This window comes from Hydra viridissima, unplaced genomic scaffold, assembly GCF_058129835.1.
Source record: "Hydra viridissima isolate aposymbiotic clone 2 unplaced genomic scaffold, HvirCarnegie_v1 scaffold_3, whole genome shotgun sequence".
In the NCBI taxonomy this organism is placed as follows: domain Eukaryota; kingdom Metazoa; phylum Cnidaria; class Hydrozoa; order Anthoathecata; family Hydridae; genus Hydra; species Hydra viridissima.
The window spans coordinates 1107608-1115875 of NW_028324302.1; the positions used below are offsets into that span (position 1 = coordinate 1107608).

Consider the following 8268-nt stretch of genomic DNA (forward strand, 5'->3'; position numbering starts at 1 on the left):
TTACGTCGAAACAGATCGTAATCCTGCGAATATTATATCACGAGGTCCTGGTTTTGAAAATTTAACTAATAATTAGTTATGGTTTAATGGACCTAAACTTCTTTATACTCCAGAGACTTGGCACTTCAATGTTGCAGCCGCTCCGTGGTGGGGAGGATTCTTTGAACGTATGGTACGTTCAGTCAAGAGAATTCTCAGAAAAATATTGAAAACTGCAAAATTATCATACGAAGAAATACTCACAATTCTTGCAGAAATCGAAGTTATTACGAATAATCGTCCCTTAATGTTTTTGTATGAAGAACCGAGAGGCGAACCTTTATCTCCTAATCATCTCGTGTTTGGGAAAAGAATAGCCTCAAAAACATTTTTAATAAAAATTGTTATGTAAATATGGACATAAAAAAGCGTGTTGCATATAGAAATTCATTTTTAGCACATTTCTGGAATAGATGGCGCAATGAATATTTAACAGAGCTCCGCGAATTTCATAAAAGTCATATAAAAATTGGAAGGAACAATATTATAAGTAACGGCGATGTAGTAATAATCCAAAATTCGAATTTGGTTCGAGGATTATGTAAATTAGGCATTATTGAAAAACTTTTACCGTCAACAGATGGACAAGTGCGTGCAGCAAATGTGCGGTGTGTCTCTGCTGGAAAATTTATGTATTTGAATCGTCCAGTTAATAAATTTTGTTAACTTGAAGAAAATAAATTTAATTCTTTCAAAGCCACATTTACGAATGAAAATAACATTCAGCTATTAGTGACTATTGTTGGTGGCGGAGTGTTGCGGTAATCAAATCGTCATAAAACAGTTAATGTCCCCCTGGTTAAAGTGTATAAATGTTGCGATAATCAAATTGTTATAAACGTAAATCGTTTGGATTGGTTGCTTGCATAAAACATTTAATGTCCCCCCTGGGGAGTATGAGTAAATAGCGTGATCATAAAACCTTTCACTCTTAGAGTAACCTGTCAAACAACAATAGACTTGAGCAACTCTTCTACCACTAGCTGCGATATACGATCTCTTCTTTGTGTTTATCGCATATTTTTATAACAATACTCTTACAATAAATTAACAAATTAAACTCGTTTTACGATACGACTCTTACGTAAAACAACAACATCCTACCATGAAAGCAACTTTTAGTTCAACTAAATACTAATAAAATATACTGTACCAAATCTTTAATCATAATCCAAAGAAATATGTTTTGAGAATTTGGAAAAAGTTATTTAATAATTGTTTAGATGTTTTGTGTGAATTCAAAAATTTTTATAATTTAATTGGTATTTTTCTAAGATCCAAGCATTTCAAAAAAAAGAACTGATCTAAATACATTACGTTCAATTTTTTCAGCGGCTTAAAATATAAATGCATTGTTGCAAATCGATTTATTTCTCTTTAGTCCATTAATTTATAAATCACTGGTTTCAAATATAAATATCATCAACCAAGAGCTAAAGGAGCATAATTGTTGATTTTCCCTTTCGTAGGAAGAATAGCTGTAAAATTAAAACTCAAGTTTATGAAATCATGAAAATTTGAATGATTACATTTGAAGTCAACTTTAAGTTTGAAAAAATGAAGATAACAATCAAATATTTCTTTAATTTTCACATAAATGACTATTGTAAACAATCTATTTCATTTAACTCTTTTTGTAAGATTGTTTCGTATTGATTTAATTGCTTTAAATGTATATGGTTATGTAATTAGTAACAATAGAAAATCTAAATAGGACTGTAACAATTTTGTCAAAAAAATAACATGTGATATACTCAGAGTCTTCGATGTTACCTGTGGATGATAAAAATATAGAACCTATCTTCATTAATAATTAAAAAAATTGGATCTAATAAAAAACTATCAGTTGTACAGAATCTAGCCGTTGAAAACTGAAAGTTGAGTAATTTGGTGAATCAACGATATCTAAAAGAAACTATATTTAGGGATAATTGCATCAAATGTTAGAAAAAAATATATCTATGTGTTCAGTCATTTCTATAATTATTCTTATAGCAAGGTTAAAATAACGCATAATTCATTAACTACGTTGTTCAATCAATACTTCTTTATTTAATGCTTTTTCAGAAAGTTTCTCTCAGTGTTAGCCGTTTAAGTTTATTCCAAACTCCGAAGCGGAAAGTGCTTGAACATTTAATGTCGTTTCAGAGTTCACAAATTTGATGGGTTTTACCAGTTAAAACCAAAAGATTGTAAATTAGGGTAAACGGTTATTTATAACGGTAAAGAGATTTTTTCGGAAACTTATCTGGTATAAAAGAAAGAGAAAATTTGTAAATATAGGTTTTGCTTCGAGAAAAAACTGTTGGGATTTTATCAATGTGTTTGTTTTATGAAAACTACAAACTATCTGGATTTGCATTAAGCATCAGCGTAACCGCACCGGCAGTATAAAATGCAGTAGCGTAAAAGACATTTTACGCTTTTAAGAGCAAAAATGTGGTAAAAGTTGCGCAAAAACGGCAAAGTTGCGTAAAAACGGTTAATATTGATATTCTTTCTTTCTTTCAGCTCTATAACGAATTCTTCTGGTTAAACATTATAGATTTTTTTCCTAAGCTTATGCAAAAATAAGATTGTGGTGGTGACTATAAAGATGCAAGGAAAAGAACTTGTTTGTCTTCAGTCCTTTAGCGAATATTGGACTTATCTATGTCCCTATCTCCGGATTGTCTAATGCAAGGGATTGATGATCACCCAGATCCTTGCAATCTTACCCTATTAAGGTCTGGAGCTTCTTCGGTGGTTATTACTGGAACAAACGCTTATGTGTTATAGCTTACGGTGGGAACCCCTCAAAGGACTGTACTGTCGGTATGCAGGGGAAATTTGACTTTGAAATGGTAACAAATAGAGATCCTTTCCACCCTTTGAGCTTTTGGGATCAACTGCAGAAACTGTATGGTCATTATCTCGACTGACACAGGAGCAGCTGTGAACCATTCCCTCAATAATATAGCGTTAGAGTTTAAGACCGTTTCTTTTGCCTAGGAGAATTCAACCAATAGGTACACTGACCAACTGCTTTTTTGATTAAAACATCTCATGTGAAAGTTTGACATGTTACGATAGCCTGTCCCAGCTCTGTCAGTTTCGTGCGTCAGCCATAAAAGACCTTACCTGCACTCATCACTATGAGGATGGATCTCTCAATAGAAGGTAGAAACAATCTGTTATACTTAATCTTAATAGAAGGTAGAAATAAAATGTTATACTCGTGTTCATTATTTTTGACGAGGATCTCTTTTTTTGAAAGATCGCTCTTTTTGATGAGTCGCTTATTTTGAAGAGGGTTGCTTCATTGAAACGCTAATTAAGAGACATTGGGCGGCCACTCGCCACCCGCTGGACCACCCGCTTGTTTGAGATGGCGCCGTTCACTTACTTCGCTTGCGAGGGCGCCACCTCATAGACTACCTGAGAGACTCCAGAGGCTATCTCTAAGGTATCTCTGAAGGTTGTTATGAAAATTAACATGGGGGGGGGGGTTGCTGAATATGGTTGGAGGGTTGACCTCCGCCTTCGGCAGTCTGGTCTCCCAATTAACCCGTAGGCAAATCATTGGTTAACCTTAGGCAACCTGTTTTTACTCTTACTCGCTTGCTGCTCGATGGCCAGCTCAGCGCTTTGAGCTACATAAAAGACTGTCTTGGAGGTAACTTTAAGGAGTTGACCGTCAAAGCTACCTTAGAAGCTTCTTCACAGGGTATTGCGCTATGCTTGACCCATCTAAAAGATTTGTCCTGTGGGCAGCCTTTTACATTTACTTATGAACCAGTATTTATAAATTTCAAAATTATTAGTTGAATTGCCTGCTCCAGTCAAGGAAAATACCTAGACCCATACTACATATCTCGACTCAAAAGTCTTAAGCGGTACCAACAGTTTTGCTGTTGATTCTATGTTCCCAGTGGCTTTTTAATTATTTTACTTTAAAGCGGAAGCATAATCGCTTAGTTTGAGCAATAGGACAATGATTTGCTTTCATTTGATACCCTTTAAAATTTTAGACGACTTACTGTTTCATCTAAATTTTAAAATTGCGTTTCAGTATTAGTGTCTTCAGCCTAAAATCTTTTTCTTAATTTCTCAGTGTTATGAACTTGTGCAGTATAATATAGGTTTGTTTATTAATATGACTTGTATTGTTTAAGCTAAAAAAAAAAGGCCGATCCTTTAATGAGATTTTTCCCTGTTCATTAAAGTAATCACTTTCATGCAGTTACTGTACATTAAAAAACAGAAACTTCACTAGTTATTAGCATGCCTTAAGTTTCTATTTTAACCAGCGTCACTTAGCATTAATTTCTGGATTTGGGATTTCATTAGACGTTCTCAATTATTGATGTCTTAGTTCAAAAGTAAAAAATCAATTAAAGTTGAACATTTAATGCTTTTAAAACAGAAAAAATTTATGGGCTGACAATAGCATTCCTACTAAGGATCAGTGTTTTAAAGTGCATTTTTCAATTTTTTTTTTTTTTTAATTGTTTGATACTTGAAAAATTAATCATAAAACACGTTGAATATGTAAGTTAAGTTTTCTTGAAGAGAAGAGATATGGAAATTCGCCTGAAAATGTCTTTTATTCCAAACAATGATGCTTAGTTTTTGTCAAAAATTTCGTTTGGAGGCTGACTAACAGTCTTCAAAAATTGCTATACTTTAGGCCAACTCCACTTGGCTTTAAGATCAGATTAACAGTTTTTGAAAAAATAATACAAAAGTTAATCATGAGATTTTTAATCAAGAGACTGTTAATCAAGAGATATTTTGAGAGATTTTTTGAAAAAATAAGAGGTTGGTAGTCAAGAGATTTTTTAAAAGTCGTGTTTCTGTGACATAAATTTAACGCATGTTTTATGTTTGCAGACATAAATTTAATGCATAAAATTTCAAGAAATGAAAAGCTGGGGAACAATAACTCAACAAGCGCCGACGTCAAACGAGATCACGAGTTGGTGGCGTACTTGAAGCAAACTTGCAACAAAATACACTTTTTAATGAAATATCTGTTAGTGCAAGGACGTATTAATAGATGGACGTTCAACGCATTGTTATAGATTAAAGGTGCCGCCAATTAGCCGAAAACTATGCTTGTTACCGTCAATTTCCTAAATTCCTGATACAGATATTCCAACTTCTAGTCCTCAAATTTGTTTCACTAAACTTCCCTCAGTAAACCCATTATAAATATGCATTTACTGAAGCTTATGATTATAAAAGATAAAAAAAGTAATCGAGAATAGCTCACAAATCAGAAAAAGGTTGATTTGCGTTTTGAACTTTGCCTAATAAAAAGTTAACAGTGTTTAAACTTAGACGTCTAAAACTAGGCTTTTGAGGAAAGGCAATGTATGGTTTACTAGAATGCATAGAGTAAAGTGAAACAAATTTTCTTTGTAAAGTTGAAACTCCTATAATATAGTTTTAAGGTCGAATAAGAGATTTTCAGTATTCTTTTCCCTCCACTCTCAAATTAAGCTTCCCACTTTAAGGATCAAGTCAAAGACTACTTCTATTTTTCGTCGGAAATGTTGAACTTATTTCTCTCGCTTTTTTTTTTTCTTGAATTTGCGATATTTTTTTTCGTGAACAACCTAGTTATAATTTTTCTTATTTTTGATACCTAAATCGTATTTTGTCTTAAGGTATTATAACTAAAAGCATCTCAAAGTTCATAAAAAGCTATTGATTTCAGAAGTCGGAAAGAAATATAAAATAAGTATTTTTAATGAGTGTCTTTGATAAAATATTTTTAAACAGTCATTCATTTAAGCAACTTTAAATTATAATGATCTTATTATTTTTATAACTATTGTTATTACTAATAGTAAAAACATAGTGATAATAAAAAATAATGAGACCATATCTTTAATTGCATATTCTTGAGTTGCATATTGTAGAAGACAAGTGATGTGCAACCTTATTATTAACCTTTTCTAGATATATTAAAATAAGTAATCTTAAATTCCTATTCTTAAATCTATTATCTCGTTTCTAGATAAATAATGAGTCTTCATGAGGAATCTCGAAATCATTTATGTAGAAAGTGTGGCAGCATAATAAAACAGGATAGTCAGTATCAATTAAAACCTTTTTTATCTTTAAACAAGCAACTATTAGTTTTTAAAAGCTGGATATAACCTCAGACAATCAAAAAGTTCATCCTGAATATTTATGCAAATCATGTTATATGGTTTTATACAATTATATAGAAGTTAAGTGGAATGAAAAATTCTTCATTTTTTCTGAACACACAGAAACCTGTTATGCATGTAACACACTTGCAAGAGTCAGAATAAAAAAAAGTTACATCTGATGAGTACCCAGCTAGCCTATACAGACGGGTCCCGTACGGTATTAAACAGGGGATCTGGTATGGTTGTCATCCGGGTTATGGCACTGGGAGTCAGACGGGAACCGTACGGTTTTCCCGGGTGCTAACGCCACATATCGACTGTATTAGAATTTATCTCATGCGCGAAGTTTGAAATTGCCATTTTGCTGTGTGATAGTTTTTGCGACATTTTGTCAATATTAGATGTCTTTTACGCTTTAAAGTTATTTCTTTTTCAAATAGAGGTATATATTTTTTTGCATATATTTTTTAAATATTCTCAAAGTTATCCGTTTTTAGATTACGATTGTCGGAAAAGAACAACTTTTTTACTCTTTGATTATAGTAAAATCTTTTTGAGGATAATGTTTTTACTAACAGTATTTTAGGTATTGCAGCTTCGTTATAATGTTTTCGTTATGTTTAGAATAACTATTTATTGATAACTTTATGTTGATTTTAGTTGAAAACACTGGTTTTGAGTTGTCTGACATACTGTAATTACACTACGCGCGAAAGCAATTACAAATAGTGGACATTGCGCAGTTTCCTTAAAATCCGATAAACATGCTTTGAGCGGTATTTTTATGGACATATTTGAGTTGACTTGTAAAGTATAAATAGAAGGCGAATTTTTTGTGGATGGGAGTTTTTTATTAGAAAAGAAAATGTAGAGTTGAAACGCTGCATTCGCCGCGAGAAAGCAACACTTACGTTTTTAATAATTTTTACCGCATATAGTTTATAAAATCTATCTTCATTTAATATATAAAAAAACTATTTTGGTAATTGGGGAATATTTATAACCTAATCAGATATTATTACCCGTAGACTTTTTTTATATTATTTGCTATTATATTAATGTCTATTTATTGTTTATTAATTAATTAAATTTGTTAAATAACAGAAAAGCATTTTGTAAAATTAGGAAGATATAAGTAACCTTACTATGAGTTCAGACAGAACAAAACGTAGAAAAATTGCTGCTGAAATAGCAAGAATTGTGAAAGAAGTATTATGCAATGAATCCGAGTGGTTGAATGATATTTTAGTGTTTAATTCTTCTAGTTCTGTAAGTAGTTATCAATCATCAACAATCCAATTGTCAACAACACTTTGAAACCCTAGTCTTCTAAAATTTCCGAAAAACAATGCTGGTTGGATGACATTATAAATTTACCTTTTATTAACTCTATCGTTAGTTTAGAAGAATCTATTGATAACATCGAATGGATAGCTTATTTGCATAATGATTTAGACAGTGATGATATTGATGGCAGCAATTGCGCAACAAAAGTGAATAAAAGTATATCAAATGAATTAAAGCAATGGACGATTGCATTTAACATATCGCATAGTGCTATAAATAGTTTGCTTCAGAACTTTCAAAAATCAAATTTAGATTTGCCTAAAGATGCTAGAACACTTTTTAGAACTGATCTAAACATTATTACTGCTTCTGTAGCTGGTGGTGAATATTTTTCTATAGGATTAAAAAACTAGTTTGCTCCTAAACAAATCATCAATTTCACCTGATATTCCATAGCTTACAATTCACATAAATATTGATGGTATTCCTTTATTTAACAGCTCAAACATTGCTCTCTGGCCAACTCTTGGTTCGATTGTAGAACTGGAAGGTAACAATGTCTTTCCTAGTTCTTGTCAGTAATGGTGGGGGCAGCTTGACACAATTTATGAAGCAAAACAGGCCTATTTAATGACATTTAAGCAAGTGCGAAAGTGTAACTTGACTGGCCAAAGCAAAATTAACTTTTGAGCACTGCCACACTTTCAGATTTTGTTTTGTAAGTATTCACTTTAACAGCAACATATTAATCTTGAGTTATTTATTTAGATCACAACATTTAGCCTAGAAAGGTAATACT

The 8268-nt window shown here is 32.0% G+C and overlaps 1 pseudogene; it reads left to right on the forward strand.

Annotated features, from left to right (window-relative positions):
* The first annotated feature begins 7328 nt into the window (after positions 1–7328).
* On the forward strand, positions 7329–8051 carry LOC145189396 (uncharacterized; annotated as a pseudogene).
* Positions 8052–8268: the final 217 nt, after the last annotated feature.